At 38.5% G+C, this 17,293-nt stretch overlaps 1 long non-coding RNA gene across 4 annotated transcripts in view; it reads left to right on the plus strand.

The window, feature by feature from the left end:
* The first annotated feature begins 480 nt into the window (after positions 1 to 480).
* The window catches only part of LOC144578271 (uncharacterized), a 117,936-nt gene continuing 101,123 nt past the window's right edge, over positions 481 to 17,293 (plus strand). For 3 of the 4 annotated variants that reach the window (XR_013523741.1, XR_013523740.1, XR_013523739.1), the window contains exon 1: positions 487 to 600. This is a non-coding gene — a long non-coding RNA (uncharacterized LOC144578271). Of the gene's footprint in view, positions 601 to 17,293 lie in introns of all 4 variants that reach the window. The other variant, XR_013523742.1, reaches the window with a different exon arrangement.

Consider the following 17,293-nt stretch of genomic DNA (forward strand, 5'->3'; position numbering starts at 1 on the left):
TTGTTCCGACTAGAAAGGTAAGTCCAATTTGTAAGATAATAACTATTTGCAGAAGAATTGTAGTGTTCTTATAGAGTGGGGTCAAAAGGGGATGATCACAACTACCATTTTTTATTAAAGGAATGGCGGGGGTCAGAAGTGCTTTTCCAAATACTGAAAACAGGATTTACCTGAAGACGAAATAAAAAAGTTGGAGGCATGAAGAGCATATGAGGCAGGCCCACACTTCAGAAATCTGAGACAGCGTAGAGTGGATGTTCGTGACCTACACTGATGCCATAGAGGGTGACTTGAACAGCAAACGTTTGTTTCTCACAGTCTGAAGGCTACTGATATGGTTTGGCTGTGTCCCCACCCAAAATCTTATCTTGAATTGTAATCTCCAGGTGTCCAGGGTAGGGCCAGGTGGAGGTAATTGGATCTTGCAGGCGGTTTCCCCCAGCTGTTCTTGTGATAACGAGTGAGTCTCACGAGATCTGATGGTTTTACAAGCACCTGGCATTTCCCCTGCTTGCACTTATTCTCTCTCCGGACACCCTGTGAAGAGTTGCTACAACCATGGTTGTAAATTTCCTGAGGCCTTCCCAGCCATGAGAAACAGTGAGTCAATTAAACCTCTTTATAAATTACCCAGTCTCAAGTAGTTCTTGCAACATGAGAACAAACTAATACAGTAAATTAATACCAGGTAGTGGGGTGCTGCTGTAAAGATACTTGAAAATGGAGGAGCGACTTTGGAACTGGGTAACAGGTAGAGGTTGGAACAGTTTGGAGGACTCAAAAAAAGACAGGAAGATTTGGGAAAGTTTGAAACTTTCCTAGAGACCTGTTGAATGGCTTTGACCAAAATGCTGATAGTGATATGGACAGTGAGTACAGGCTGAGGTCGTTTCAGACGAAGATGAAGAACACATGGGGAACTGGAAAAAGGTGACTCTTGGTATGTTTTAGCAAGGAGACTGGTGGCATTTTGCCCCTGCCCTAGAGATCTGTGGTGCTTTGAACTAGAGAGAGGTGATTTAGGGTATCTGGTGGAAGAAATTTCTAAGCAACAAAGTATTCAAGATATGACTTGAGTGCCATTAAAAGCATTGAGTTTTTCATTTGAACCCGGGAGGCGGAGGTTGCAGTGAGCTGGGATTGCACCACTGCACTCCAGCCTGGCAACAGAGTAAGACTCCGTTTCACACACACACACAAAAAGCATTCAGTTTTATGTATTCACAAAGATATGGCTTGGAATTGAAAGTTGCATTTAAAAGCGAAGCAGAACATACAAGTTTGGAAAATTTGCAAAATCCATTTTGAGTTTAGACTTACATGGCGCCTGTAGTCCTTTTGTTTTGTCCAATTTCTCCCATTTGAAAAGGGTGTATATACCCAATGCCATTATACCCCCATTGTGTCTAGGAAGTAGACCTACTTGCTTTTGATTTTACAGGCTCATAGGCAGAAGGGACTTGCCTTGTCTCAGATGAGACTTTGACTTGGACTCGGGTTAATGCTGGGGTGAGCTAAGACTCTGGGGGACATTGGAAAGGTATGAATGTATTTTGAAATGTGAGAACATGAGGTTTGGGAGGGGTCAAGTATGGGATAACAGTTTGGCTGTGTCCCCACGCAAAATCTTATCTTGAATTATAATTCTCACGTGTCAAGGGCAGAACTAGGTGGACGTAATTGGATCATGGGGGCAGTTTCACCTATGCTGTTCTCCTGATAATGAGTGAGATGTGATGGTTTTATAAGTCTCTGGCATTTCCCCCACTTGCCTTCATTCTCTCTGCCACCTTGTGAAGAAGTTGTCTGTTTCTCCTTTGCCTTTTGCATGATTGTAAGTTTCCCGAGGCCTTCTCAGCCATGCAGAACTGTGAGTCAATTAAACCTTTTTTCTTTACAAATTGCCCAGAGTCAGGCAGTTTTTCATAGCAATGTGAGAATGGACTAATATAGGTAGGAAGCGCAAGAGCAGAGTGCCAGCATCCATCTGGCCTCAAAGCATGCTCAGGTGCTGGTGAGGGCCTGCTTCTGGCCTTGTAGATGGCTGTCTTCTCACTGTTTCCTCACATTCAGTTCAAAACTGAGAAACGTCCTAAATGGTTGTTTGAACGGAAGGGAGTTGCACACATTCACTTATTAAAAATAAAGAGGGAACAAACACCCTAACAAGGTGACTACCTAAGCAAATGTGTTTACCTCTCTTCCTTCTCCAAATCTGTTTGAAAGATCTCAGTAATGTACAAATAAATTCAATTTACCAGTAGAAAACTATAAAATGTACAAACTATATAAATTATAAAACAAAATCCAAACCACCATTCCACCAGCAGCCAAAAGCAGTGAAGAGATTCTGGAAGTTCTGAAGCAAACAGTGCTGTGTATAATGAAGCAATGCTAAGCTGAAGAACTTACTGTCATTACAGACAAGAAAGAATGAGCCATAAAAATAGTCCCCAGTAGAACTTAAATATAACCCCGATACAGAGACAATGGAAACTGGAAGGCTGGTCAGCTAGGAAATTAATCAAGGGAAGAAAAAAATCTATCTGCCTCTGCAAGAGTAGATGACTCCAGCATTGGCTTCCAGCCTTAATTCAGGTTAAGAGTCAACCAATACTTTATGGATGGGCATACATTCAGCAAAATGCTGTGATAACACCAATTTGGATATAATATGAATAATAATTGGCTGTTGTACTCCTCCCATCCCCTATCTGAAAAAGTGGGAGAAATAGTGGATTCCTTCATCTCCAATAATCTCCTGGCCGAGACTCTCCGGGGAGATAAAACAATTGTAAACTAACTAGAATATTTCAAAATCATTACCGCTATCCTGGCATCCAGATAACAGGAAACAAAATCAACTGCTTGCTTTTTAAATCAGAGCCTAACTTCCACCAGATGGCGCCAAATCACAGCAGGGACTGAAAGGAATGGGGTTAGATCCTGCAGTGAAACATCCAGAAACGGGTGCTGCTGCAGCTGGACATGTAAACCTGAATGAAAGAAACCCCTCGTTTTATGCGACTGTATCTTTAGGACGCTCTTCTCGGGTTATGTCAAGGTTTTTCTATAGTTAGAATGAGTGGTTCCTCCTTGCTGCTTCTATACAGATAGATATTTTCTTGTCAGAAAATAGGCACCTGTGAAATTTAAAGCTCAGTTGCAGATTCCTGACTTTTCAGCTAAGGCGAAATATCAAGTCTCTTTTCAACTTGCACGATTCCAACAGCATTATTGGCCACGAGACTGTATAAAGTTTATTTCTCATTCTATTCATTTTTCCGATTTTAAAATGTAAATAAATGTAGGGAAACTTTGTATTTATTCCCAGAATTGAACATGTGTCAACTCAGAGTATATTAACTTAACAGTGCTACTACCTACGTTTAATTTAATGTTGATCAGCCAAGCAGTACCCATGTTCCCAGTGTTCATTACATTCTAAGTTCTCCAAAGAATGATAGACTTCAATTAACATTGCAAGAACCTCTGAATGTTCAACCTTCCCTTTACAGCTATTAGGAATCTACTTATTAGGGCTTTGTCTACATAACACAAACCCTTCCAAAAGCAAATCACTTTTCTTTTCTAACCTCATTTCAACAGAAAAGCAGGAGCCATGAAAGTCCTCGTGGCCTGCTCTTGTTTAAGCAATACCTGTTGAAAATAATCTTACCTTAGAACTTAAATAGCTTCTTAGAACTTAAAAATCTTACCTTAGAACTTAAATATCTCTGTGATGGTTTTCACTACCACCCTGATATCATGATGGAAATCCAAAATGTGTTTATAAAACCTCTTTATATTTTTAATATTTTATTGTAAAATTGATTCCTGAGACTCTAACTGGAATTTTAAAATTACCATGTGTCTATTTATACATTTGAAGCAAACATTTATAAAATATTTTTTAAATGCTGCACTGGAAGTGATTTTAGAGAAAAATAATCAAAAATACTAATTGTATTTATTTATTTTATTTATTTTTCTTGAGACAGAGTTTCCCTCTGTTGCCCAGGCCAGAGTGCAGTGGCACAATCTCATCTCACTGCAACCTCCACCTCCTGGGTTTAAGCGAATCTCCTGCGTCAGCCTCCCAAGTAGCAGGGTTTACAGGTGCCCGCCACCACACCTGGCTGATTTTTGTATTTTTAGTAGGGACAGTGTTTCACCATGTTGGCCAGGCTAGTCTGGAACTCCTTATCTCAACTGATCCACCTGCCTTGGGCTCCCAAAGTACTAGGATTACTGAGCCACAGCCCCCAGCCAAAAACCATTAATTTTAAAACTGAGAAATTGCCAAGTGTGGTGGCTGACACCTACAATCCCAGCACTTCGGGAGGCCGAGGGAGGTGGATCACGAGCTCAAGAGATCGAGACCATCCTGGCCAACATGGTGAAACTCCGTCTCTGCTACAAATACAAAAATTAGCCGGGTGTGGTGGCACACACCTGTGGTCCCAGCTACTCAGGAGGCTGAGACGGAAGAATCGCTTGAACCCAGGAGGTGGAGGTTGCAGCGAGCCCAGATTGCCACTGCACTCCAGCCTGGCCACAGAGCAAGACTCAGTCTCAAAAAAAAAAAAAAAAAAAAAAAAAACTGAGAAATCTGTGATATAGAAAGAAGTTGCTGAAAATTATACCCAATTAGTGAAAGGGGAAGAATTAGAAGTTAATGTTTGCTCTTATATCCTTATGCCTGTGTTTTATACCAACAATTTAATAGCTTATTCACCAGGAGACCTTAGGGAGATTCAGAAGTTATCTTGTGCCAGGTGAAAAAAAAAAATCTCGGGTTTAGATTAATCTGATTCCCATCTTGTGGAGGCTATTATCAGAGAGACAACCTTTTTGTTGGTAGAAAAGTAAAGCAGCCAATATCAAAGCCACTGAAGTCAGACAGACCTCACTTTGAATTCAACCTCCCTGATTTACTTGTGTAATTTTAGACAAATTATTTAATCTCTTTGTTATATTTTTCTCAATTTCTTTATCTTTAGAAGGGTAAAGCAATAGTATCTCTTTCATGAGACTAGTCTGAGTTTCAGTATTGTAGGTATTTATGGTAGAGTCTGATACCTAGGAGACCCACAATAGTGTTTGTTACTGTCACTGTCATCATTGCTATGCCAGTCATCCCTGTGATGTTTATTCTTGTGTAATATTTCAAATGCACTTATAATAATTTATATCACTACAGTGTGAATGCAAAATCTTCCAATGCAATTGAAGATCTCAAGTATTAGATTTCTAAACCCTCACTAAAGTATACCAAATGAAACTAACTAATGGAGAAGACAAGATTAGCATAATGAAGATATCACATCTAACATTTACTACAGACTGATCATATCAGTGAGGAAGAGTGAATAACAAGCTTGTAAGTCATGGCACTATTTAACTCCATTTGAAGAAAGCATTCTTTGAAGCGTGTTAGAATTTTATTATTGTTATGTTCATTAGAGAAACTAAGAAACTATTTATGTGGTAAAATAGAAACTTAACACCTTATATTCCACCATCTGAAGAGAGCCAGATTAAGTGTATATGTGTGTGTATTCTATAAACTTTTATAAGATGCTGATATATAATCTTGCATATTTTTTTCTATACACCTATAAAGACTTGAAGAGATCAGGGGAATAGGCCATATGGCTAACATAGAGAATACTGTTCAAGGCAGAGAAAACAGTAAGTACAAAAGATCTAAAGTGGAACATGCCTACTGTATTCTAGGAACACTGAGGTGGGGACTGTAGCTGAAGTCGATGGAGGGAAGGAGGCCAGGTGCAGTGGCTCACGCCTGTAATCCCAGCACTTTGGGAGGCCAAGATGGGTGGATCACCAGGTCAGGAGTTCAAGACCATCCTGGCTAACACAGTGAAACCCCATCTCTACTAAAAATACAAAAATTAACCAGATGTGGTGGCACACAACTGTCATCCCAGACACTAGGGAGGCTAAGGCAGAGAACTGCTTAAACCTGGGAGGTGGAGATTGCAGTGAGCCAACATCATGACACTTCACTCTAGCCTGGATGACGGAACAAGACTCCAGCTAAAAAAAGAAGAGAGACAGAGAGATAAAAGAAAGAGTAGACTAAAACTAGGGTAAATAGACTAGTTAGAAGTCTAAAGGTAATGGTAGCTTAGTTCAGAGTGGTAGCTGCAGCGGAATTGGGAGAATACAATTTGATCTGGATGAATTTTTAAAATATAGCCAAAAGATACACTGGTGAACTGGAACTGTGGTTTGCTGAAAGGGAGTCATCAAGGGTGACTCCAAGTTCTGTGTATGGATAATCAGAAGATTGGTGTTGTCATGTACTAAATTTGGAAAGAACAAAGGAGGGTCAGATTTGTAGGGAGTGGGGAGTATCAGGAGTTCTATTTTGTACATATTAAGTTTGAGATGTATGGCATAATTCCAAGCAGAGACAGGAAGTGGGCAGGGTTTCTCCCAAGGAGAAACTCTCTGTGCTCTTAACCAGGGCAATTCCATCTGTCTGTTCATGATCCCATCTCGTCTTGATTACTCATCAACATCATGTCAGCAGTACTACCGTCCATTACCATTGTTTTTCCCATATTTTAATACTCTCATCAGCATACTAAATTTCTAGAAGGAAATTTATTGGACAATTCCAGATTATAATCTGGAATTCATAGAGAAATCTGGGCTCGAGGTATAAATTCGAGAGCCACCAGGGCATGGATGATTTTTGAAGTCATAAAAATTGGTGGGATCACCTAAGGAGCATAGGTTGAAAGAGTTTCAAGTTTCAAGCTGGGGAGCACTTCAACTTTGAGAGTTTGGGGAGGTGCTACAAAACCAGCATGACAGGCTGACAAGGTAAAAAAAATTGGGGAAAAAATCAAAATAGGTGAAGGAAGTGTTCTAAAAAGGAGAGCATAAAGAACTATGTCAAATGCTGTCTCTATCATTTGAATTTCCTGAGAAACGGCCAGTGGATTTAGTAATGTGGAATTCATTCACTGCTCTCCTACTCTTATTAGAAACTTCTTTTTCATACTTTCATATTTCTCTTTAAATTTCAAGCACCTCCTTATTCTCAGTAATGACCTGCTACTAATTTCAATGTGAAAACAGAAACACTCAGAGAAGGAATTACATGATCCCACCTGGGTCTCTGCCCTTAGTGTAGCTTCTTTCCTACAAGAAGAAACTCTCTGTACTCTTAACCAAGGCAATTCCATCCGTGTGTGCGAAATCCCATTTCCTCTTTACTATTCATGAATGTCACTTCAGCAGTACCCCCTCCCATTATAATTGTTTTTTTCATATTTTAGTATTCTCATCAGCATATATATTTCTAGAAGAAAATTTATTGCACAAATGAGCATGCACTTCTCAAGAAGTTTCACAGAATCAGTTTTTACCTGAGTGATTCTATAAAAATTATTGCTCTTGATTTCTTTCATAAAAATCTCTGATCTCCAGTTATTCTTTTTTTTTTTTTTTCTTTTTTTTGAGGCGAAGTTTCGCTCTTGTGACCCAGGCTGCAGTGCAATGGCTCTGCTCACCGCAACCTCCGCCTCCTGGGTTCAGGCAATTCTCCTGCCTCAGCCTCCTGAGTAGCTGGGATTACAGGCACGTGCCACCATGCCCAGCTAATTTTTTGTATTTTTAGTAAAGACAGGGTTTCACCATGTTGACCAGGATGGTCTCGATCTCTTGACCTCTTGATCCACCCGCCTCGGCCTCCCAAAGTGCTGGGATTACAGGCGTGAGCCACCGCGCCCGGCTTCCAGTTATTCTTTCAGTCAGTATCAGAGTCCACCTGTGTTGACATTTAACTTTCTTTTAAATGCAGCAGAAGGTATTGTCTCAACTCTAATATGAGTTAAGTAAAAGTTTACACTTAAGTATAAGTGATAAACAAAGATTCTGATTTTTTCATATACCTGGACTGAAAGTGCCATGGTGTTCTATTTTGGAGAAAAGCTGCTTTATAGCATTAGATCTAATTCTATGATAGTGTGGGCCTGGAATTGCCCTGATGCTCTCTTATGTGTCTCCTTCAGGCAAAATATCTTGGATATGTTCTATCAGGAGTAAAGAGTTTATTTTCAGTTTTACACATTGGGCTGCATAGCAGAGTTAAAACACTGAACAGTATCCAGTTTCTTTCCCCAAGAAATTTAAATTCTTGTCAAAATACCAACATGCAAACAACCCATTACACTGCAGGGTGATTCATTCTTTAATAAGGTGTTATGGAGACATGTAGAAGGGACATTTAGCCCAGCTAGAAAAATAAGGAAATTTGGTCTAAAGAGCATTTACATGGAAGGAATGAGGAAGATGGAAGAAGAGACAGCAGAAAGGAATTGGGGGGAAACCAGAGGATTCTGATGTCATGGAAACAAAGGCACATGAATGTAATTCTGGGTGGCAGAGTGAAGAAACAAGCAGAAGTTAGAAACGAGAACATTAAATTGACAGGTAATTTATAGTAAAAACAGAAACCAAATTGCACAACAGAAATTTAACAAATTCACCACAAAGGTCACAGAGAAGCTAATTTTTAAAAAACACTTTATTACTCTGCATGGAGCACTGATGTACAGTATATACTCAGTACACATTTGTTAAATAGGAGTAAATGAAAGAGGGCAAGCCAAATAAAAACAGAAGCACACACAGCACCCTAAAAAAGCTTATCTGGAAAAGGACATAAAATCTTTCAGAGTCTTCTAGTGGTTCAGTTTCCAAGATAAAAGCATCCAAGTCTTAAGGTCACAGTGCCATTTCTGGCAGTAGCTAGAGCTAAAACTGGCTTGTCTGCATGATGTCCCAGCAACATCTTTAAATGTAAAAGAAATTAGCCAATAACCACAATATTTAATCCCCATAATGTCAAACAATCAAGTCTTTCATCGAATTGAAGGATTGTTTTGGCACCTACAATCCATCCCATCTATAACAACCCAAAGAATTGATTTTGAATCAAAGTACTTTAGGCAGATAATGAAATTGGGAGCTCCATTGAGCACTCTAAGATACCAGAATGTGACTTGCTGGAAAGCCAGTGTTTCAGAGCTCTGACAAGGGCCTGGCCTTGGCAGCTGTGGTCAGTGGGCTGTGTGCCCAGAGTGCCCAGTGCTTTACCTCTCTGTGCCCATTTACTTGTTCCTTGGCTTCTTTTTCCTCTCATCCCATCAAAACTATTCTTTTTCCCAGAAAGGATCTCAGGTCAGCCAATTATCTCTTAATTTGAGTCTAGATAAATGTGTTCTCTTGTCCAGAGTTATTTGCATTTTAAGTCTTAACATAAACGTTGTGTCCACTCTTAAAGGAATTTCAGAAATAACAGGCAGGCAGCTTTGAACAATGAGAGATCTTTCCAGGGCCTCTGAATGTGCTACCCCAGAGATTTCAAGTCTAGCTGAACATAGGTGCCTACTAGTTAAAAGAGTCTCAAAGAAGCACAGAATGATGATCCTTTAACCATGGTGACATCTGTTGTTGTTAGCCTGCTCCACATCCGTTTTCTTTTTTCTGGTAAGAAGCACCCTGCTTTTTCTTTTCTTTTCTTTTCTTTTGGAGAGAAGGAAAGAAAGAAAAAAAGGAGTGAAGAAGAGGAAGAAAGAGGAAGAAAAAGAGGGAGAGAGAACGGAAATGTTGCTTTATTCTAAAAATGGGTATTGAAAACCTCTTTTATGCCAATAATCGTGCTTAATAATGGCCAATCAATATTTCATTTAAATCTATCAGTAGGTGCGATATGGTACTGACAAAAATGTATATTTTCTGTATTTAAAGTGGAGAGCTCTATAAATGTTTATTAAGTTTACTTGTTCCGGATCTGAGTTCAAGTCCTGGATACCCTTATTAATTTTCTGTCTCGTTGATCTATTTAATATTGATGTTGAAGTCTCCCACTATTATTGTGTGGGAGTCTAAGTCTCTTTATAGGTCTTACGTATCTGGGTGTTAGGATCATTAGCTCTTCTTGTTGCATTGATCCTTTTACCACTATATCTTTGTTGCTTTAAAATCTATTTTGTCAGAGGCAAGAATTGCAACTCCTGCTTTTTATTTATTTATTTATTTTTGCTCTCCGTTTGGTTGGTAAATCTTTCTCCATCTCTTTGTTTTGAGTCTTTATGTATCCTTGCATGTGAAATGGATCTGGATGTAGCATCCAGCTGCACCCTGCTTTTTCTTTCAGGGATTACTAATCCCCCACTCTATCTGCAGGGTTTGTGCAAGGGGAACTACAGCTTCCCAAAATGAACATATGAATTAGGTCTAACTAATTTGAAAGTCAAATTTTCCTGCACTCAGTGATGAGTTCATGAGTAGGCAAACCAGAATACTGATATCAGGGCAGCAAAGGCAATTAACACCATTCTGGACAGGGCAAGCCAGAGAAAAGGAAACTCAATCTTGCAACTCTGCATGGGTCTACAGAGGGAAAAACATTCTCTCTTTCCTTTTTTTTTTTTTTTTTTTCTGAGACAGAGTTTCGCTCTTATTACCCAGTCTGGAGTGCAATGGCACGATCTCAGCTCACTGCAACCTCCGCCTCCTGGGTTCAGGCAATTCTCCTGCCTCAGCCTCCTGAGTAGTTGGGATTACAGGCACGCGCCACCATGCCCAGCTAATTTTTTATATTTTTTTAGTAGAGACAGGGTTTCACCATGTTGACCAGGATGGTCTCGATCTCTTGACCTCGTGATCCACCCACCGCGGCCTCCCAAAGTGCTGGGATTACAGGCTTGAGCCACCGCGCCCGGCCTTCTCTCTTTCCTTTATTTACCGAATAGGATGTATGTAAGATGGAACTACTTGCTAAGAAAAGAAGGAGTATGTCTGAGGTTGAAGCCTAAAAAGAAAAGCAGAGTTAAGAAAGAGGAGAAAGTGACTAGGCACACTCGCTTATTCCTGTAATCCCAGCACTTTGGGAGGTCAAGGCAGGTGGATCTCTTAAGGTCAACAGTTCAAGAACAGCCTGGGCAACATGGCAAAATGCCATCTCTACTAAAAATACAAAAACTAGCCAAGTGTGATGGCGCACACCTGTAATTCCAGCTACTCAGGAGGCCGAGGCAAAATAATTGCTTGAACCCAGGAGACAGAGGTTGCAGTGAGCTCAGATCCTGCCACTGCACTCCTGCCTGAGTGACAGTGAGACTCTATCTCAAAAAAAAAAAAAGAGAAAGACAAAGGAAAAAGTGTCTTCAAACCATAAGGTCTCATTTGAGCCGCTGGTCTTTTCAGTTATGTGCAGCAACAATTTTTAGTCAGTTTTGTTTTGATCATTCACAACTAAACCATCAAATATTGCAACAATTTCTATTTGATGTGACTTTTTGATCAAGCCCAAGCTAAGCCATTAATAATGTTCTGACTGTTGTGAGCGGTCTCAGGATTTCAGTCTACTAAAGCTACTCCCTTATTATCCTAAAATGATTTTCCCCTTTACCCCAGGGCCTGATTTGTTTTTTACATTTCTTTAACAGACATTTACACAGTTATTACTATTGTTTGAATTATTCTACAAATATTAACTCATTTTATTAGTTTAGCAATCCCCTGAGAGAGTTACTAGTTTTATCCTCATTTATAGAGGAGGAAAGTTGGCCAAATCACACAGCTACTATGAGGCAGAGAGAAAAGGAAGGAAGAAGCTGAGTTTCTACCACTGAGAGGTTTAATCCTTATTAAAACATTTACATCAGTGTTTCTCAACCCTGGCTTGAAATAAGCATCTGAAGAGTTGAAAATTACTGTATCTGGGGTCCCAGTCGTAGAGGAGATATTTAATTGATTTGGATTGAGGCCTGGACATCGATATTTATAAAAACTTTATTGGTGATGCCCATATGTAATTCATACTGAACAAAATGCCTGATTATATAAGACCTAACACCATAAAAACCCTAGAAGAAAACATAGGCAATACCATTCAGGACATAGGCATAGGCAAGGACTTCATGACTAAAACACCAAAAGCATTGTCAACAAAAGCCAAAGTAGACAAATGGGATCTAATTAAACTTAAAAGCTTCTGCACAGCAAAAGAAACAATCATTAGAGTGAACCGGCAACCAACAGAATGGGAAAAAAAATTTGCAATCTGCCCATTTGACAAAGAGCTAATAACCAGAATCCACAAATAATTTAAATAAATTTACAAGGAAAAAAAAAACATCAAAAAGTGGGCAAAGAATATGAACAAATACATCTCAAAAGAGGACATTCATGCAGCCAACAAATATATGAAAAAAAGCTCATCATCACTGGTCATTAGAGAAATGCAAATCAAAACCACATTGAGATACCATCCCATGTCAGTTAGAATGTCCCTCATAAAAAAATCAAGAGGGCCGGGCACGGTGGCTCACGCCTGTAATCCCAGCACTTTGGGAGGCCGAGGCGGGTGGATCACGAGGTGAAGAGATCCAGACCATCCTGGTCAACATGGTGAAATCCCGTCTCTATTAAAAATACAAAAAATAAAAAAATAAAGAGTTGGCCAGACACGGTGGCTCAAGCCCGTCATCCCAGCACTTTGGGAGGCCAAGGCGGGTGGATAGAGACCATCCTGGTCAACATGGTGAAACCCCATCTCTACTAAAAATACAAAAAATTATCTGGGCATGGTGGCGCGTGCCTGTAATCCAGCTACTCAGGAGACTGAGGCAGGAGAATTGCCTGAACACAGGAGGCGGAGGTTGCCGTGAGCCAAGATTGCGTCATTGCACTCCAGCCTGGGTAACGGGAGCGAAACTCCATCTCAAAAAGAAAAAGAAAAAAAAATCAGGAGTCAACAGATGCTGGAGAGGACATGGAGAAATAGGAATGCTTTTATACTGTTGGTGAGAGTGCAAATTAGTTCAACCATTGTGGAAGACAGTGTGTCGATTCCTCAAGGATCTAGAAATAGAAATACCTTTTTACCGAGCAATCCCATTATTGGGCATATGCCCAAAAGATTATAAATAATTCTATCATAAAGACACATGTACATGTATGTTTATTGCAGCACTGTTTACAATAGCAAAGACTTGGAACCAACCCAAATGTCCATCAAGGATAGACTGGATAAGGAAAATGTGGGTCATATACACCATGGAATACTATGCAGCCATAAAAAGGATGAGTTCATGTGCTTTGCAGGGACATGGATGAAGCTGGAAACCATCATTCTCAGCAAACTGACACAAGAACAGAAAACAAACACTGCATGTTCTCAATCATAAGTGGGTGTTGAACAATGAGAACACAAGGAGGACAACATCACACACAAGGGCCTGTCGGGGGGTGGGGGAGCTAGAAGAGGGATAGCAGGACATGGGGGATTAGGAAGGGATAACATTAGGAGAAATACGTAATGTAGATGGTGGGGGGAGGGATGCAGCAAACCACCATGGCACGTGCATACCTATGTAACAAACCTGCATGGTCTGCACATGTACCCAAGAACTTAAAGTATAATTTTTTTAAATGCCTGTTTATATAAATTATCTTCTCTTAGGTCCAGACATCCCTGGAGCATCTCACTCCAAAACCCTCACTAGCTTCTGAATAATGTTCAATAGAAAGCAATTAACACTTAAAATATTAAGACAATCCACTTTGATGTATATTTAAGTTATAAACGATACTTGCCGAAACTAAGAGTTGACGCCATGGTGCACAAAACTGAATATTCACAATGTGAGAAATGGAGGGCAGCATTAGCAAAGTTATTTAAATTTAAATAAACATGACCCAATTTTAGCTTCTTATTCTTGCTAAACTAAGAATAAAATTGGATCCTTTTCTATACATAACTTGTACCTGGTCCAGATAAAGGTAATAGCAGTAGAATGCTATTCATTTACATATTGTTCCTCTCCACGGAATATAAACTGTTTCAAGACTGGTTCTCTCCTTTGTGTCTAGACTCCAAAATGAAGAAAGAAATTATGTCTAAGTTTTCATTCTGCCTCCTGCTGTTTTGTTCTCATGTCTGATCCCTGAACTTTTGTCCAGTTCTTGGGGGTCATAGATCTGTTATGCTTTTAAAGAAATATATGGGTAAAATGTAGGAGTAAAGTTGTGAAGACATCTTAGACATTATAAAGAAAATATTGTGTTTTTAAAAGATCTCCAGTTGTATTGCTTCCGATGCACTACATCTCCTTTATATCTGGAACTGCTTACGTAAGCATGATTAATACCCTCTACTGCTCCTCCCATTCCCACTTCCAGAATGTCTTTAAATGTTACTACTCCAGTTAGTGTAAATTCAGGGTTTGAATGTTCAAGGTTGAGAGAATAAGTACTTAAGCCTGCTTGGTTTCTAATTTATCTCTCTTTAGGAGAAACAAAAAGCCACTTTCCTGAAATACCAAAATATTATTTACATTTTGTTAAAAAAAAAAGAATCTATTTTTGATAAATATAATCCTAATGCCTAAATGTTTCCATTTATTTTATTGTGTTATTTTTACTGTGGTTTTGTTACTGTGGTGGTTTTTTTTCATTGTGTGTTTTTAAATAGAGCTTTTTCCTAAATAAAATCAACAAATACTTATGAAAGTCGAAGCTCACTTTAGCCTAATGACAACCTGCCATCCCTATGCCTTCCTCAGGCTCTCCGTAAGTTATTTTGTCTTTTAAATAAATACATTGCAGTCCTTAGCAGAACATTGATTTATTAATTGAAATGGAGAACATAGAAAATAAAATCTTTCCACATTCTCATTGTTTAAAGTCAGCAAGAATACTTGTTTTATTAATTATACCCTAATCTGAGGAATTGTCACTAGTTTGATAATCAGTAAAGGTAAAGTGATATTCACTCTGTTAAATTAGCAATATATAAATACAGAATTAATGCTTAAAGTTATAACCTGTCAAGGGGAATGAACCGAGTTGTCTCCACATAGTTAAAAGCAATCCAAAGCTTTGTTGGTGTTTTTGACTTCTGAAAGACAGCAGGTATATATCAATATGTGGTTTTGATTAAGAGAAAAACATGGTAAAACTACATTATTACTTCCTGAAAGAAAATGCAGTGTAACAGATAGCATTTAACAGTCATTTTGACACAGCACCAGATTCTGAATGAATTGCTTGATTGATTGTTGAGGCTTTTGTTGTTTGCGTGTGATTAAAGATAATTTGTGAGCTAGTGGTATCCAGTGATTTTCTGATTTATACCTCCGGGGACATAATCAACAATTAGATTGCCCTCTGCAAAGTAGTTCTCGATTCAATAATGACCCTTTGTTTATGCTTTCTCTAAAAAAGTAAAGATATTCAATTTTCTTTTTTTTTTTTTTTAACCACAGAAATTCCTAACATTGCTATTGAACATCTCAGCAACCCATCCATTTCTTTCTGGGACCTCTTCTCCTGAATTGGCAATCTTTTCTGGCTCTTGGATTTGTATCCTATATGTTATTATAAATACCAACCATGTTAATAGCTTTGAAAATATAACACTAAGAGGAGAAATCTGCCCAAACATTATCTAGTGAGTGGGCCGATGAAATATGCCATTCAGTTCCACATTGAACTGATGAAATATGCCATTTATGCCAGTTGTCCCCATATGAAGCTAACCTCTTCACCAGGCTCCTATGTAGTTCAATAAACATGTATTGACTTTTTACTATACGCAAGACACTGTGCTAAGTGGTTAAAGTTCAAAGATGGATGAGCCACCGTTATTACAGAGTCTGTTCTTCTGTAAGTCCAGATAGTTCTTCTCTACATAGTGTCTCTAAATTCAGTGACCATATACCCCAGTTTGCTCTGAACAATTCCCATTTACTTGTGTTGTACCAATATTTGTAAGTCTACATTTTACTCTCGAAGAATCTGATTTGATTTATATGCATATATTTCCTTTTTGCCTTTTGTACTTAGTGGCATCAGACACCATCACAAAGAAAATGATGTTGATATTAATGAAAGCTTAAAATATGACTCTTAGTAGGTTTGTTTTTGTTTTTAAGAGACAGGGTATCACTCTGTTGCTCAAGCTGGAATGCAGAAGCGTGATCATAGCTCACTCACTTTGAACTGCTGGGCTCAAGCAATCTTTCTGCTTAAGCCTCCCAAGTAGCTGGGACTACAGAAATAAGCCACCATGTCCAGCTAACTTTGCTTTTGCTTTTTGTAGAGACAATGTTTCAGTATGTTGCCTGGGCTGGTATCAAACTTCTGGCCTCAAGCAGTCCTCCTGCCTTAGCCTCCCAAGTGCTGGGATTACAGATATGGGCCACTGCACTTGGCTCTTAGTAGGTATTGACTTATATTCAATGATGGCTTGATGCTGAGAAATAAATTCTAATTTAGTAATTCAATTTTTTATTTTGAAATTATTCAGACATACAAAAAAATTACAAAAATAGTTCAAAAAGTCCTATTTCTACCTTCAACCACATTCCCCAAATGTTAACATTTTATATAACCACAGTGAAATGGTAGCACCCAGAAGGTTAATACTGATACAATAATTTCTAATCTATAGATTAAATTTTGCACTGTTTCACTGATGTCCTTTTCCTGATGGAGGATCCAAAAAGGATTGCACATGTGTTTACTTATATATTCTTCAGTCTCCTTTAGTCCAGAAAAACTCGTAGAACTTTCTTTTCTTTCAAAATGTTGACACTTTTGAAGATTACTGGCAAGTTATTTTGTAGAATATCCCTCGATTTCAGATTGTCTGATATTTTTAATGATTTCATATTTTTAGCAATAATATCATAAAAGAGATATAGTATGCTCACTGCCTCATATCAGGATATGTTAGTCGAACTCCTTAAAATATACTACTAAGGCAAATTTTTACTTTACTATTTTCTAGTGATTTATGCACACATTTTTTTAAGTTTATATAATAAAACTATGACACTGCTCTTCTTTTTGTTGGTTTTATAAATCAAAGATGCATACTTCCCTTCTAGAAGGAGTTGACTTTGAGGACAGTTAATCTACTTCAAACTTAAATATGCCTGCACAAACTACAGTGGTGAGCTCTGATGTTAGAAATCTCTTTGCAAGGACTGCTTTATCTAAAAATTTGCCTGAACAAATATCCAGAGAAGTACTTTCTACATTTGCTCTCAATACATATGTGACACTGATGAGTCAATGAAGTAAAGTGTTTTTTAGTATTAGTCAAAAATTTATTTAGCATTTAAATCTGTGTTAAGGATAAATAACACAGATTTATTTGTGTTATAATGACTTTGTGTGTTTAAATGACTCATTTGTTAGACTCATTTACATCCTGAAAAAAATTTTGAAAGAAACACTC

The sequence above is a fragment of the Callithrix jacchus genome, chromosome 11 (genome assembly GCF_049354715.1).
Source record: "Callithrix jacchus isolate 240 chromosome 11, calJac240_pri, whole genome shotgun sequence".
NCBI classification, from domain to species: domain Eukaryota; kingdom Metazoa; phylum Chordata; class Mammalia; order Primates; family Cebidae; genus Callithrix; species Callithrix jacchus.